At 40.6% G+C, this 17,563-nt stretch overlaps 1 protein-coding gene and 2 long non-coding RNA genes across 6 annotated transcripts in view; 1 reads left to right on the top strand and 2 right to left on the bottom strand.

Moving 5' to 3' along the window:
• LOC309696726 overlaps positions 1–13,141 on the bottom strand; it is a 167,994-nt gene extending 154,853 nt beyond the window's left edge. Inside the window, exon 1 of the long non-coding RNA XR_014273633.1 lies at positions 12,968–13,141. This is a non-coding gene — a long non-coding RNA (uncharacterized lncRNA). The remainder of the gene's footprint in view (positions 1–12,967) is intronic.
• Positions 1–17,563, top strand: part of LOC309695753 (uncharacterized protein) — a 199,567-nt gene that overhangs the window by 84,093 nt on the left and 97,911 nt on the right. The window lies entirely within an intron of this gene.
• On the bottom strand, positions 3,826–9,935 carry LOC309696640. 4 transcript variants are annotated; one of them, XR_014273568.1, is made up of 3 exons: positions 9,665–9,935; positions 5,606–5,752; positions 3,826–4,890 (listed from the first exon to the last, which is right to left on the bottom strand). It is a non-coding gene; the product is annotated as an uncharacterized lncRNA (long non-coding RNA). The 4 variants fall into 4 exon arrangements; XR_014273569.1 differs by lacking the exon at positions 9,665–9,935 and adding an exon at positions 6,183–6,484; XR_014273571.1 differs by lacking the exon at positions 9,665–9,935 and having other exon boundaries at positions 3,826–4,292; positions 4,531–4,890; positions 5,606–6,154.

The following is a 17,563-nucleotide window of genomic DNA, read 5'->3' as shown; positions in this document are numbered from 1 at the left end:
TAGCCAGGCATTTTGCCATTTGGGACATTTTAGCACCATCTGTTGAAATGTCTTAGGTATTGAACAGCAGAAATGATTTTACTTTATTTACATGCTTAATATGTTTGTTTCAGCTTCTATTGGCCGATTTGCATGACTGATACCTCTTTTTAATCATTTCAGCCGAGAGAATAAACCTGGTTTGGTCTCAGCTTTTAGAAAATGTATTGCTTCCTTGGTTGCCCATGAATCTGTGTGAACGAAGCTCTTTGTGTTTGTTTATGGGCATTTAATGGAACAACAACAGCACTTTTAACTGTTTGTTGTTTTCGCTGTGTTTGCTGATCGTACAAATGGTTTAAATGCGCTTTTAGCTGAGATTCAGAGGTTTGTGTGGATACCACACTTTCCGACACTTACATTACTGAGCTCGTGTTGCAGCTGATTAAACTGAATCTTCTCCTTTTTGAATCCGTTACTCATCTTATGAGAAATGAGAAATAAAATCAAACAAATGCCGAAGGATTAAAATGGCACAATACCATATTTTTCATTTCCCAAACTGCACACGAACAATTTGTCCCATCAACAGCAGGATTCAGCAAAACAAGACATCCTTCAGACTTTAAAGTGCTGTCAGTTAAACGAGGAGGTGGCTGGAGAGAGAGTCCTGAGCTTCTCTGCTTAGCCTGCTGCCCTTACGACCCGGACCCAGATAACCTGAAGAAGATGTATGGATGGATAATAATGATAAAAAATAATACTAATAATGCACTGCACATGTCATTTATATGATCTTGCATTTAAACACTGATTTCAGCCACCAAGGTGTGAGTGAATAAATCCAACACAATTCCCACCCTGAGATCAAGATGTTTGGATCATTGCTTACTATGTCCACCCCCAGAAAAACGCACCCCAAGTCTTGCGATTTACCAGAGTCTGTGCAGGCTTGTCCATACCTCTTCTCTTCTTGTTTGTCTGTTTTAGGCCTTAGGTACAACAGGTTGAGCAGCAGGAGAGTGGAACATCATCGTTAATAATAACTGAGTCCAATTTGGTTATGAAGAAATCTTAGAGGGTTTTAACTTTGTTTTAAAGCTTGTGAGTGTTTGCTGTTTCCTGTGTGAGAAACCTCTGAGTCGGCTCCCCAGTCTGTGGACTTAGTGGTGCTGAAACTCAGGGTGCTGCTCTATGTCCTTGGTGCTGAAAATTGAGCTTAACACGACTAATTGATTTTGTGAATTCTTTTGATAAATAACCAAAAGGTGTGACTGCAATAAGCTGGTGTTTTCCTGCTTGTCTTTTATCCTTGAAAATGTTATTTTATTTTATTTGGGACTGAGAACTGAGAACATGAAGATGTTTTACCTGCACTGAAATGTGTGTTTTACACTTGAAGAAAAAGGAGAGTTCAACGTTTTTAACAGGTGTTCCCAATAAAGTGGCCAGCAACATAACATAACATAACATAACATAACATAACATAACATAACATAACATAACATAACATAACATAACATAACAACACGGTTTTTAAATGCCAGGTGACGCCACAGCTGGTCTTCTGGTGAAAACGATCCCGTTGCACCTCTGACTGCTGACAGAACACCTCCAGACATAAACAATATCAATCAATACACTGATTATAGTCTCATGAATTTAAGTCCGAAAATGTTTTGGGTCTTTTGCATGTGGGCAATACTGACCATGTGCAATGGGCCACATATTTTAGAAACAATCGTTGTTGAGTCTTTTATTGAGGTCTCATAGTGACTGTTTATGGTCCAGCTCCAGGGTCTAATAGCCACCATAGTGAGTTTTCTTTTGGAGACAATTTAGCAGGGTTGAAAAAACACCTGTTTCCCTCGTTTTCAGTGACTCACACCTTTTCCCTCCATCCCACTCCCCAGGGGTCACTGGCTGGTTGCGTTTCCAGCCCTACCAGCCAGTGACAACCAATCACTTTGTCTGACTGGCTGTCGATGAAAGTTTGATATATTGATATGTTGATGACAGTGATCATCAGAACTTCTCCAGCATTTTGATCTAATAAAATTACCCAAATAAAATAATAAAATAAATAAAATAGCTTTTTAAATAATAAAATATTTTTATTTTCACACTGAACCACAACTCTGTCTTAAGATTCAGAATGAATATATTCTTGGTGAAATTCCCAGGGTGGGGTTTTCGGGTTTTCCATTTAATGTTAAAACCTTTTGAGCTCCCAGTTTCCATGGTGCCATTTTAGTGTTTGATTTTAAAATCGTTGGTTCATTCCAATTTTCCTCATTATTCCCACGCCCCTCAAACAGGGGAAGGGAGAGGGAGAAACTAGTATTATAATATTTTAAATCTTGTCAAAGATACATTATGTGAGGATATATTTACAGATATCCTCACATTATAAAAAAAAATATGAAAACACTGATTGGCTGTAGCTGACAGTTTGATATGTTGATGACACTGCACATGATGTCAGTGATGACATCATCTTCTCCAACATCTTGATCTGATTAAAATGAACAAAATTAAACAGTAATATGAATTAAATATCTAAAACAGAGATTAATTCTAGGAAAGTTGTTACTGTGATCACGATACATGTGAACTTTATTCATTATATAGACACAAGTCATCAAATAACTTAAAAAAACAATACCTATACTCACACAGCACTTTTTTCTTAATTCTTCATTTTTCAGAATTAAAACATTTGTTAGTTCACATATATGAAAAGAAGCATGGAAAAATTATCCTCTGTTCTCTGTGATCTGTAGCTTGGTTGATGAACAAATCCATGTCCATGTAGTGGACGTCCCCCTCAGTGAGAGAGGCAGATATGAGCTGAAACACAGGAATCAAACCAGGGACGCTGCTGTTATGGAGCTGAACTGGAACCATTCAGACACTGAGGCCCTCTGAACACATTTTAATTACAGCTGTGCAGAGACACACTGATGACTGACTGGAACACTATGATTCACATTTTACATTCACACCATCCTCACACGTGTTTATATATGGCCACTAGAGGGAGATGTTTCCGTTTAAATACGATGTTTAACTTTTAGCAATGTTTTATAAGTGAGCATACTGTGTATGAAAAACATGATGTGTTGTTCCTAATAAAATGGCAGTGTTACATTTAATATTGGATACATTTTAATTAACTTAAAAGAGATTAAAAGTCACGTGAACAGGAATATAACTATGATTGTTGAAGTGTGTCTCTGCCTCCTGTTCAGGCTGTAATACGTCTAATATAAACTCTAAGGAAGAACTTATTTATTCCACTGTATAGTGAAACGTAAGATATTACATATATATATATATATATATATATATTTTTTTTTTTTTTTTTTTTTTTTTTTACTTCACTTTATTCATGATATTTCTTTTCACAATGTCTTGATTACGAATTAAAAGCCCTCTAACTCTGGTGCAAAAATGCTTCATTTCTTAACAAGTCTTTTATTGTGAAACACTTGCAGGAACATGTTTTTTAAAAAAATAAACTGATCTTGAATTAATGAACTGTGAGAGCAGATTAATATTATCATGTGGTATGAAATTCAACTGAAATTCAACTGAAGCGCTTTCAGAAACTGAAAGAGCATCTTATAGTGACAGGTTAGAAATATGAAGAAATGTGATTGCGGTATGTTGATGACACCTCGTGTTTGCACCAAGCTCTTTCCATAGAAAACTAAATTTAACTTGAATCATGTACATAACAACAAAAACTGCAGAGAACTATGGGATTCTAGCTGTTCTGCTGAAGGTTATGAGAGGAGAGCTCTGTCAGCTATGTTCAAAAACAAACAAAAAATTAATCTGATGTTGTTTGGTTTAACGATAAAATTGTGTTTTTTATTCTTCAAACATACCAGCATCTTTGAACACATCTAACTGGATGCAGTAGAATGAGAGAAAGTGAAGACATCTGCTGGAAAATCACCATCACCATCACTCTATTGGATTTTTCTTTTCTTTGATTGAATTTAGAATACTGACTATTTTGATTACTGAATTTTAATAATTTCTTGATTTGTAAAGCTTTCAGTTTTATGCCAAATGATGTTGGTTAAAAGTAAACAAACAACACAGTATTTACTTTAACAGGAATTTTCTTTTCTTTTTTTTTCTACATTTTCCGAGAATATCTCCTGCTGATATCAGTCCCGTTTTTTGTTGTTTATGTTTCCTGTAGCTATAGAAACCTAGAACCAGAGCAGCAAGACAGATACAAGCAGACAGACTAACTATGAGTCCAACAGATCCATCCTCTGTGTGTCCTCCTGTCTGACCTGCAGGTGAGAAACAGGTGTGAGGTGTCAGCTGTCAGGTAGGTGATGAGTGAAGAACAGAACAGAATCCATTTCCTCTTCAAACTGCTGTCAGACATTATCTACTGCACTCTGATCACATCACTCAGACCAGCTGCTTTCTACAAAGTCTCATCAACAACATCTTTAGAAACAAACATCAACAACCAGGAAGCAGCTTCACCTCTGATCACACACACACTCAACTCTACTCACTCACCTGGAGGATCAACAACATTCAGGTAAAGGATGCAAATGGGTTCGTTCTTCAATAGGGCAACCCGTCCGCGGTTTGGTCTTCCATTGATGACGCGACATTCGTATGTTCCAGTGTCATTAATCGTCACATTGTTCAGAATCAAAGACACGTCTCCATCCTTCATCTCTCTGTCCTGCAGATCCACCCGGTTCTTAAAAGATGGATGCTGCTCTTCTGGATCAAACTGTTCATCTCGGTACAAGAGGACATGTTCCATCTCCAGATCGGCTCTGCTCCACTCTGTAACTATGATGTTGTCATTCGGAGCTCTACATGTCAGAGTGATGTTCTGTCCAGACTCAGCTGTGATAGTTTTCTGCTCTGAAAGAGGAAACAATTCAGAGCAGAGAGGTTATTGAATTATTTGTATTATTTTAATGTATTGCATTATTGATCTTTTGTGGTTACCTTATTGCTATGCTGAGTGACTGTGCATTTTCACTAATCAAGAATCCTAATTATTAATGACTTTACTAGGAGGCTTTGTCTTTTACACATGGGATCAGTTAATGAGTGTGCCTATGATACTGAGTTATCCAGAGGCAATAAGGTGGAGTTGCCAGGCCACCAGAGGTGGAGGTAGGTGAAAATAAAAGAGGGAGAAAATATGAAGTGTTCATTGTGATTGTCACCATGAGGGCAAATGCTGCCAATGCATTACAGTGCAACTGCAACCCCACCTCCACCCGTCAGCACATCTGAATATTATGACAATATCTACAAAAAATAGGATTGTTATTATGCAGGCAGCTGCTGTATCATAGCTTAAATTTATACTGTAAGCAAAAAGATTTGTAGCTGTATACTGACAATTGGAACTACAACACATCACACGGACACACACATTACAGTTCTTTTTCTCTGTGGTTCAAATTGCAGACAAAGCACTTATGTTCACACAAACAACAACTCGTGATGCCCTCAAAGACATAAACAAACTGAATATGAAATATGAAAATAAACATTTTAGAAGTAACATTTAAACAACGCAGACACTGTTTATTTCTCTTAATAAAAACATCCTTATAAATCTCACCTGCAGAGACAAACATGAAGACACCGACAAACAGCAAAGCCAATGCAGTTACAGCAGACATTTCCGTGTTGTCCAGGTCTGCTGATCCGACACGTTGATTTTCATCCGACACGTTGATTTTCATAAAATCTGAACCTTTGGTATCTCCTGTGACAGAATAATAGAACCTGACTTTAAAATCTGACTACATGAAATTAAATTTAAGGATTAAATAAAACTTTGTCTTTCAGACACTCGTCCAAACTCAACACTTCTCAAAGTCTCTGAAGGAAGTCACATCAGAGTGACGAGGCTGGACAGCAGGAAGATCAGAAAGTGCGTCATCATTAAAGAGCAGAACAGGTTCAGTTCTTGAATGATCTCCACAGAACAAAACAAACATATTTACAGTGAGAGACAAAGAATAGCAGAAACAGACATGACTGTAATCAGAGTAGAGGCGAGTAACTGAGTACAATTCCACTTGGTTGAGGTGATTTTTTTTTTTATGTTTGTGTTAATCGACTGAAGCTCACAGACTTCAGTCAACCTGTCAGTTTACCTAAAAGACTGAAAGGCGTTAATTTTAAACACTTACTGTTGTTCTGAAGAATCTCTGACACCTTCAAACACTCTTCTGATCATCAGGATGGAAAAAAATCCACACAAAGATTTCTTCAAAAAGTGTCTGAGGTCACCTTGTTAAAGTGTTCTATATACCAAACAGCCTAATGTGAATGTTTGACAGTTATATTTCAATAACAGACAAAAACAAAAAGATATTTAAAGATAGTACAACATGTGATGGAACAGCCAAAGAGAGAGGAGGTGGAACCAAGAGGAACCACTAAATTTTCACTTCCTTTCTCTGTGCTGGCAGTGAGTCAACATAAATTTAAAAAAGAAACTGTGATCATCAAACAAACACTTTAGATGGAATAAGTTGGATGTGTTGGACAGATTGTGGTGGAGGAATCTGAAGTACCCACAGGAACATGCAGGCACTGAAAGGTGGTGGATTCAAACACAGGATCTTCTTGGTTTGAAAAGTGTTCTGCCAACAATGATAATAATAAAAACATAAATAATAATTATTTCCTTCCTTTGCCTTTGAATATAACTGTTGTGGAGGCTCTTATTATTAACAGTCTGTCATCTATATTTTATTTATTGATTTTTATTTATGTATATATTTTATTTATACATTTATTTATATTCTTACATTGTTTTTTGTCATTATTCTCATGATTGGTTATATTTTTAAGGATCATGACATATGAAAACAGAGATAACTACTTCTGGTTTGAAGACTGTAATCTCTAAATTTACTTCAATGCTCACTATTAGATTCGTCTGTGTTCCAGTCGTAACCTTACCAGTGTGACAACACTGCCACCATGAGGTCAAATTGAAACATTGTACTGAATCATTAACTTAAATATTCTCATAAATACATTAGAAAAGAAAAGCAAATTATATGTTATATTAGAAACAATGGAAACCTGAAAAAGAAATTAAAAGCTTAAAGTGATTTCCTTTAAGAACACACCGGGGATGTAAGAGAACGGTAAGTGTGGTTTTTCACCTGATACACATGCTGTCATTTGTGACCTGTATCATTACATTTCTATCAAACACAGCTTATACAGAGTAATACTGATAAAAGAACAAAGCTGGTTGTGGATCAACTCAGAAGAATTTTATTCTGATGTTTGAAACCCATCTGCTGCGACCGGTTGGGGTGAGAGAAGGAAAACAGGATAAAGACATGCTGTGGAAGAGAGACAGAGGTTAATAACAGATATGATTCAATGCAGAGAGGTCTATTAACACATAGTGAGTGAGAAAGGTGACTGGAAAGGAAAAACTCAATGCATCAAGGCAATCCCCTGGCAGCCTACGTCTATTGCAGCATAACTAAGGGAGGATTCAGGGTCACCTGGGTCCAGCCCTAACTATATGCTTTAGCAAAAGGAAAGTTTTAAGCCTAATCTTAAAAGTAGAGATCGTGTCTGTCTCCCGAATCCAAACTGGAAGCTGGTTCCACAGAAGAGGGCCTGAAAACTGAAGGCTCTCCCTCCCATTCTACTTTTAAATACTCTAGGAACAACAAGTAGGCCTGCAGAGCGAGAGCGAAGTGCTCTAATAGGGTGATATGGTACTACAAGGTCATTAAGATAAGATGGGGCCTGATTATTTAAGACCTTGTATGTGAGGAGCAGGATTTTGAATTCAATTCTGGATTTAACAGGAAGCCAATGACGGGAAGCCAAAACAGGAGAAATATGCTCTCTCTTTCTAGTCCCTGTCAGGACTCTTGCTGCAGCATTTTGGATTAGCTGAAGGCTTTTCAGGGAGTTTTTAGGACATCCTGATAATAATGAATTACAGTAGTCCAGCCTGGAAGTAATAAATACATGAACTAGTTTTTCAGCGTCACTCTGAGACAGGATATTTCTAACTTTAGAGATGTTGCGCAAATGGAAGAAAGCAGTCTTACATATTTGTTTAATATGTGCGTTGAAGGACATGTCCTGGTCAAAAATGACTCCAAGGTTCCTCACCGCGTTACTGGAGGCCAAGGTAATGCCATCCAGAGTAAGAATCTGGTTAGATAACATATTTCTAAGATTTTCAGGGCCGAGTACAATAACCTCAGTTTTATCTGAATTAAGAAGCAGAAAGTTAGCGGCCATCCAGGTCTTTATGTCTTTAAGACATTCCTGCAGTTTAACTAATTGGTGTGTGTTATCTGGCTTCATGGACAGATAGAGTTGTGTGTCATCTTCATAGCAGTGAAAATTTATGCTATGTCTTCTAATGATACGGTCTAAGGCAGGGGTGGGCAATTCCAGGCCCCTAGGGCCCGTGTCCTGCAGGTTTTAGATATGTCCTTGATCAAACACAGCTGATTTAAATGGTTAATTAGCTCCTCAGATGTCCCTGAAGTTCTCCAGAGGCCTGGTAACTAACTAATCATGTGATTCAGGTGTGTTGACCCAAGGTGAGATCTAAAACTTACAGGACACTGGCCCTCGGGGCCTGGAATTGCCCACACCTGGCTTAAGGGAATGTATGTTCCATAGAATGTAAATAGAATGGGTCCTAGCACTGAACCCTGTGGAACTCCATAATTGACCTTAGTGTGTGAAGAGGTCTCTCCATTTACATGTACAAATTGGAGTCTATTAGATAGATGTGATACAAACCACTGCAGCGCAGTATGTGAAACTGGAGCAAGTAATTATTGAAGTTAACTCAGAAAGATCGATTGGAGAAAAAGAGTCTAAATGAATATCAGTGGTACTAAAAGTAGCTGTAGAAAATGTTACATCTGTGAGATGTAGCAGAGAAAACAGAAAACCACCAGACTGTGGAGAACACAGATGTCATGGATTTGGTTGAGTTACGCACTGATGAGCAGAGAGCGGAGGAAACTTTTTTTTCTCATGTCCTACACAGAGACATGTGTGCTGGGCTAGAGTGCTGGTAATCTTGTAATATCACCAGTGATACTGACAGTACATTTACAGCACTTAACTGAAATTGTCCTCACTTTATAATACAATCAGATATTTCTTTGTTTTTCAGTTTTCTTCTTCGGCTCCATTGTAGTTTAGATTAGACAATGTGTGCCCCTTGCAATTTATTGTAAAGCTTACTTACTACTTACTTTATGATCTTATTTTATTGTAAATAAAGTTACTCAGCAGCATATAGGTTATTCCAAACATCAAGCAACATTATAATGATACACACATAAATAAATAATTATAATTCAATAATATTGTTGATATGATTCAGAAGAATGCATGAAATTTACATTATAGATGATAAAACATTTTTATTAATACTTAAGTAAGATTCTAACTTTTAATGTAGCAGCTTTTCATATCATAGATGTCTATGAGCCCATTTACCTATAATCTGCACCGATTTTCTACACTTTCTCCTGTTGACCCTCTTTGTTCTTTCAAGGAGACCACACTCCTTGAAAAAAATTGTGATTCCACACCAACCAGGAAGTTTTGTGATAAAGAAACAACAGGTTTTCATAGATAATCATTACAGTGTACTTACAGAGGAGCCACAGAAGAGAGATGTTCTTCATTCTGCTCTCGATGTCAGATCGACAATTTGACCAGTTCAGTCACTTAGGTCAAAACCTCCTCCTCTTCCCCTGTGACAGGATGTCAGGGTTGTGGTTTTGGGGGAAAGCAATGGTTTCTCTATTTAAATGCAACAAAGAAGAGAGAAAAAGTTTTCAAATGGTCAAAGTGAACAACACTTACTATAAAGCATCAAAATTAGCTGGCATAAAGGGGAACATGGGTACCTCAGTGAGGCCTTCACTGAATGTTAAAACAAACATTGTGAGTGGCTGAAGTCAGTCAGGAAGCCATAGGCAATAATAAATACAGTTAAATGACAACATGTCAATACCTGTGTGATGCCTTCAGTGACAGCACGTCGTTGAGATTTTTCCTCAAACTTTTCGTATTGAACCTAAATCACAATTACTGATTTTGTTTAACATAACTTGTTATCTTCCGATCGTTGATCGTGTTACATATTCGTAGAAACAGTTCGCATCATCCTGTAGCCGATAGGGCAGAAAAACTTCCTGTGGGTTTACCTGTCACTGACTTCCTGACATCGCAGGTGCTTCTTCTTCTCTCGCCCCCCTCTCCCCACCCCCTGCTAATTAAATCATGAAACTGATCAGTGATCAGCTGATCGGCTTTTCTCTCGTTTGTTTATCGCCCACTTTGCTCCACAAAGAGGAAACCAGCGGTAACTGTGCAGGGGAGGGTCTAGCAAAGTAGAGAAGAGTAGAGTATGTGGCACTCATAGGTAGGGTTGCCAACTCCCTGAAAAATAAATAAGGGACACCTCGTGGCCAGGGCCGGGCGACCCAGTTGTCTTCACCCTTCCCAGTGTGGTGAATTTTCTAGCTCTTTTTTTGTGTGTGAAATTTTTTTTTTTTTAACCATTTGACTTGAAGTTGATTTAAGTACATGCATATTCTATTCTTTGTGATATGAACACATGTGAAACAAGTGATCATTTAGCCATTTATTTTTAGCTCAAAATGACAACATTAACACAGTAAAACAGGTCTCTTTCTTATTTTCTCCGTAAGCGACCTTTCCTCGACCAATGAGATGAGCGGTAATCTGAATTGTCATACTCGAATTGTCATAAGTGTGCTGTCAGCTCATTGGTCACAAAGCAGGAGAGGGGCTGGGAATTATGTTTTCAAGCGTTAATTCCATTAAAAGTTATAGACTACTTTTGATTCTCACTGTATTACGGGACAAAGTGCGTCCCTTATTAGCTCAATACGGGACGTGTACTTTTGTTTCTAAATACGGGACGATTCCGTTTTTTAAGGGACGGTTGGCAACCCTACTCATAGGAATCTTTGTATGCAGGAATGTCATATAAGGCATGAAACATCCCCTTTTTACCCATCAGCCTTCAAAGGCCTGTTGAGATTTTATGACCAGCCGTTGCTTTAACATAAACCACACTTATCACAGATAGAATGGATTCCCATTAAGCAGAAAGTGCAGAAGATTTGAGTGCAGCCACTTTGTGTTTATCATATTCAGTGTGCTGTTTATTTTAAGTGCGGGTCAATTTGAGCAAATATGTTGAAACATGTTTCGTCCCAGTCTCTGCGTGTGTTAGGTAACTGAACTTTGATCAACAGTTTTGTTTGTTTTTTTAGATAAATTTGAACTTGCTATAACTGGGAAAACAATATTAATGTTTTAATTATCCTGCAGGACATTTCACCCTTAAAACATCCCAAAATGATTCGTATATCATCTGTCCTAGATCTCAACTAACCCAAACTGGATGCTGTAAAATGAGTGAAATGAAGCACAACAATGTAGCAAACATGGTAAATCTCGCAAAAGAGAGGTGATACAGAGGCTGAGGCATTGACCTGGATCTGTTTCCTAATATGGTTTAGGTAAAGATTGCAGTCATCCTCTGCCTTTACCAAAGTTTGGGGACACTCTGATAGGGCTTCAATCTGGGACTCTCCATCAATTGTTCTTAGAATTGAAGAACCTTCTCGGATGAGAAGTGAAATGTCTCCAAGAAACTTAAAGAAGTTCTGACGCTTTTCTTTCCAAGTTCCATAGATTAGCTGGGCATGACGTTGTGCTGAAACATAAGTAAAAAAAGAAAATGCATTAATGTATGCCAATCTAATTACACATTAGAAATTATAGAAACAATATAAAACAGTTGATACATGGTCATACCATGTAAGACCAAAACATAAGTGATATAGCTCATTTTGTGGCACAACACACATTAACAAAAATAGGAACAAAGCTAACGCAATCTAAAAATGATTACTAATCAAACACTGATTTTCATTTTTAATGAGAATACCAACTGTGAGTGGTCATCTTTACCATGCTTATACTTTACTACTAGAAATTTACACTAAACCCCAAAACCAAATACATAAAGTATAAACTAGGCACCTATCTATCCTCAATAGTCCTAGAATCATCTTTTTTTTCTCAAGGATGTAGCTCAGTTGCACTATACGTACAGAGTAAAGATGGAGTCCAACAACTTTTTTTGATTTTTCTTGCAAAGTGTGCCAGCATTACAAGTTGACCATCACCTCAAGGAGCAAAGTGGGCTGGCACATGCAGAGACAGACCCCAGGTGGTGCTCAAGCACACACCCTGTTGGCCTCTTATTCCATGAGCCCCCTATTCTGTGAGCCTGTTTTTATCATTTTTTTATTTTATAACATCACATGTTGATTTTAGAGTGGCCCATGGCATCCGTTTTCTTTTTTTTTTTTCTTTTTTTTTTTTTGTGTCCCGTTTGGATCTTTAGCCATCAGAATTGTTGTCTGAAGGCCAAGTAAGATGCCAAGCGGATTTATTTTACCAAGTGGATCATCATGGCCTTGCCATATTGGTCCATTTGATTGACCTTTATTATAATTATGAATTTATTTTATTTTTAGTTGCTACAAACGGGACAGACATGACTGGGGGATAGGACAGGGAGAGAGAATGAAAGAAAGAGAGGGAGAGAAAGAAAACCAAAGGGGAGAAAAGACGGTGAGAAGGGGGAGAAGAAAGAAAGAAAAACAAACAAAAAAAAACAAAACACCTGGGTCACCTGTATGGAGAAAAAAAACAGAAGAGAAAGCAAACAACAAAGAGCAACATAATAAAAAAAACAGCACCATCACAATAAACTAGCTAGCAGTAGATATCAGTAGATACTAAATAATAAATGATATTGTGCAGCACGCAAGATAGACAGCGCACAATGTGCTTTGAGGCAGCAGCCAAGAAAGCCGTAGTCCGCGTCTGTGAATACCCGTGTGTACACCTGTGTGGATCAGCATGCTTGCATTCCAAAGGTTTCTCCATGTAACGCTCTGCTAGGGAGTGTGGGGAGCCACAGCCCCGTCCTCCAGGGTATGAAGCAGGCATGGAGGAGATCAAAACTCCAGACATCCAGAGGCCCCCAGAACACAAGAGACCAAGGAAGACCAACAGAGGGGCAGCCGCGCCACTGTCCTAGTAAGAGCTGAGGAGAGTCCCAGCCGCGGAGCAGAAGCCAGGGGGAGTTGCAGTGACGCGCCCGTGAGCTCCGCCGGCAGCCAGCTGTGCCTGAGTGACCGAGCCCCAGGCCGAGAGGCCGGGGGCACCCCACCTCCGAAGTGGCCCGAGCGAGCCCCAGGCTCCAGGCCCCGATAAGCAGCCGCCAAGGAGTGAGCCGGTGTGTACCCGGACGCCCACCCCCAGACACAAAGAACCACCAACGCACCGACACCTGAGGGAGTCCGCCACTGGCAGGGGAAGTGGTGGTGGGTGGAGATAGGCCTCCAAACCTTGGAGGGCCTGAGATGTCCCCAGAGAGGTGGTGTCTGGTACCCAACCTGACATATAGACACAGACATACAGGCACACACAGACACAAACATCCGTTCCCCCCCTCATGCTCTCATATGCACTCACTCCACACTCAACCAACATGGAGACAGACATAAAGAGACGATCTACACACGATCACACTCCCCAAGCGTACTCTACGAACTGGGTCTAGGTACCCTTGCCCCTGGAGGGGGGAACTGCACCCAGACCCAGGCGGTGTTACCCTTTTCCCTGCGGTGGGGAGAGGCAGACCGCCCCGACTCCGCAGCAGCAGGGAGGCCCCACACCCCAGACCGCAGCTGGACGGCCAACTCCTCCTAGCCCCCCCGCTCCAGCAGGTCGCAGAGAATGGGGGTGAGAGAAGACTCCAAACCTCCCTCCACCCGCTCATTGTAGTGTTGATGCATGTGTGTTCTAAGGTGCAATTAAAACCCAGGAGGGCATGGAGCTACCTGCCAGAGAGCAGCAGGTAAGCGCATGGTCCCTCCTGATAGCCCTCAATGTCTACGTGTATTTAAAATTGAGAGGTGGGCAACGACGCCAGGGGTGAAGTGTACACCCTGATGGTAATTTGGACTCTGTGTATCGTGCCCACCCCCAAGATCCTATATGTATGCGTAATGAGAGTGTGAGTAATGTGAATGTCTAAGTTGTGGGATAAAATTGAGGCAGAGGCAGCCAGAAGGGGACAGAGGGGGGGGTAGCCTCCTCTGCACCCTGGTGACATACCCCTACTCCAAGGCCCTGCATGTGTGGGTGGTTGTGGTGGAGCGGGAAGAGGGAGGCAGCTGGAGATGGGGAGGGAAGGAAGGGAGGGGCAGTGACCCCTCCCTGGGGCCAGCTCCCCCGCTGACCCCAGTAGGCACTCCCATACTCCGCGACCCGCCAGGGAAAGGGGGCCCAGGCCCATCCAGACCGGGGCCCAGTGCAGCAGCGCCCCCCGGCCCCACAGAGCCCGGGACAGTCCACCCAACCCCACCACAGAGAAAACTGCACCCACCCCACCATCCATTCATCTTCCAGACTACATGAGACAATAGACGCCCAGGCTGAGATCTTCCTCCACCTCTCCTGTATCTCCCCCTCCTGCAGAGAGTTCCTGAGGAGAGGAAAGCTCCTGCAAGATGTGACAATCTCCCCCACCAGTTGAAGAGCCCCCCAGGCGGCTCGACGCACCGGCGGCACCCTGCGCCAGGGATGGGCCCCCATGCACCCACCCGCCCACAACCCCGGCAACACACAAACCAGGACCCAAGGCCCCGAGGCCCGGCCAGGGCCCCAGCCCAGAGACGGAGCGCCCCCAGAACCTCACGCCCATCCCGGACCCACCCAGGGGCAGACAGGCTACCAGGTCAGTAACCCACGTCCGTCAGCACAGACCCTCCCCTAGCCCCGCTGCACGCAGCCACGAGGAAACAGTCACCCGAGAGCCAAAAGAGCCCCCACCCGGACATGACCGCTACCCCGGGTTGAGCCCCCCAAGGAAGATGCCTCCGGGGAACCCCCCGACGCCCTAAGCCTGTCCCTACCCCCACACCAGTCACAACAGTGAAGGCGGGACCAAACTATGACCCCCCACCCCCACTAGGTGATGAAGCTGATCAAAGGAGCCCAGAGCAATTGATCTGATGTGGTGGCAGAGGCTGTATCAAGACTAATGTAATCTAATAGATAATTTCTATATTGGTTAGAATTAAGATTGTTTTTATTTTTCCAGTTCATGAGGACAGTTTTCTTGGCTATGCATAGGGCAGTGAAGATCATATGGACTATATTCTTTTCTGAAGTGACATTATCTAAGCTGCCCAGTAAACACACTAAGGGGGAAGTTGGAATGTTACATTTCAGACATTTTGATAAGTCTTCACATATCTCGCGCCAAAACTTCTGCACTGGTGGACAGAACCAAAGAGCGTGAATGTAATTGTCTGGTGTATTGCCTTGACAGTGTGAGCAGTTGTTGGAAGATGTAAAGCCCATCTTGAACATCCGATGACCTGTATAGTGCACTCTATGTAGTATTTTGTATTGTATTAATTGCAGACTGGGATTTTTAATCAAGTTAAACGTTATTAAGCATACCTGAGACCAGAAGTTTTGGTCTAAGCTGACTGATAAATCTGCTTCCCACTTTGCAATAGGAAGGGATATTGATTCATCTAATTTAGAAAGTGTTCTGTATATTTTAGATAATAATTTGGGGGATTTAAGAGTAAGAAAATGTGCCGCACTTGGTGGTGTGTGTAATTCAACTTGACTGAGGTTAAATTTCTTTTTTACTATGGATTTAATTTGTTGATATTCTAAAAACCTTGTCTTGTTGATCCCATATTGTGCAACTAGTCTGTCAAATGGAATAAATTCTGTTCCCTCTAATATATGTTCTAAGTATTTAATTCCTTTACAACTCCATTCTGGGAAATTAATCATATTATTGTTTTGTAATATGTCAGGGTTATTCCAGATAGGTGTACGTTTACATGGGATTAATGAAGACTCCGTTATTTTTAGAAACTCCCACCATGCTGTCAGAGAGAAGCTGATGTTGATACTTTTAAAGCATTCATGTCTTTTGATGTTTGAACTAATAAATGGTAGGTCTGAAATCTCTAGATCCTTGCATAGTGCCTGTTCAACATCTAGCCAGGGCTCATCTAAGAAGGTATGTTTTGACCATTCTGAGATGAACTGAAGCCTGTTGGCTAAGAAGTATTGGTGAAAATTAGGCAGATCTAATCCTCCTCTATCCTTGGTTCTTTGTAGCGTTTTTAAGCTAATACGCGGGGGTTTATCTTTCCAAAGGAATTTGGAAATATATGAATCCAGAGATCTGAACCAATCTTGTGATGGTTTGTTAGGGATCATCAAAAATAAGTAGTTTATTTTTGGCAAGATCATCATTTTTATTGTGGCGACCCTTCCCATGAGTGATATGGGTAAAGATTTCCATCTAGTCAGATCGCCTTCTACTTTCTTTAGAAGTGGGATGTGGTTTAATTTAGTTAAGTCTGAAAGCTTAGGAGAAACATTAATACCTAAATATTTAATATTTCCGGATTGCAGTGGGGCAGAGGAAGAATTATGGAAGGAGCAGTTAATGGGGAGAACTGTAGATTTTGGCCAGTTAATTGAATAATCTGAAACTCTTGAAAACCAGTTTATTAAAGTAATTACCTCAGAGAGGTTGGTTTGTGTGTTTTGCAGAAAAAGCAACACATCATCCGCATAGAGACTGATTTTATGTTCTATGCTCTTACATTTTATGCCCTTAATTGTTGTAGCCTGTCTAAATGCTGCTGCTAGAGGTTCGATAAAAATTGCAAAAAGTGAAGGGGAGAGTGGGCATCCCTGTCTGGTGCCCCTCAGGAGACAGAAGCTGGAGGATGTCTGGTCATTTGTTCTGATACGAGCTGTTGGGGAATTGTATAATATTCTTATCCAGTTTATGAAAGAGTTTCCAAAACCAAATTTGTGTAAAGTTGCGAATAAAAATTTCCAGTTAACTCTATCAAATGCTTTTTCTGCATCTAGAGATAATATTATGGTTTTGATGTTTTTATTGTATGAGTAGTCTATTAAATTAAGTAATCTACGAGTGTTTGTTGAGGAGTGCCGACCTTTTATGAAACCAGTTTGGTCAGGATGAATTAAGAGGGGGGTTATTTTCTCTAATCTCTTTGAGAGAGCTTTGCAGATTATTTTAAGGTCTACATTTAAAAGAGAAATTGGACGATAGCTTGAGGGAAATAAAGGGTCTTTGCCTGGTTTTAGCAGGAGACTAATGTTGGCAGAATTCATATTTGGTGGTAGTCTGCCCTTTTCCTCGATTTCCTGCAACATGCTGTGGAATACTGGTGCCAAAATTGTCCAGAATTCTTTGTAGAATTCTGCAGGGAAGCCGTCTGGACCTGGAGCCTTATTATTGGGCATATTTATCAGGGCTTCCTGGAGTTCACTTGGCGTCAGTGGCGAATCCAGTTCCATTGCTTGACTGTCTAGTAATTTTGGAAGAGTTACGTTGTCAAGGAACAGATCCGTTTTCTAATGA

The sequence above is a fragment of the Aulonocara stuartgranti genome (assembly GCF_965226115.1).
Source record: "Aulonocara stuartgranti genome assembly, chromosome: 3".
NCBI classification, from domain to species: Eukaryota; Metazoa; Chordata; class Actinopteri; order Cichliformes; family Cichlidae; genus Aulonocara; species Aulonocara stuartgranti.
This window is presented reverse-complemented; position numbering and strand designations above follow the sequence as displayed.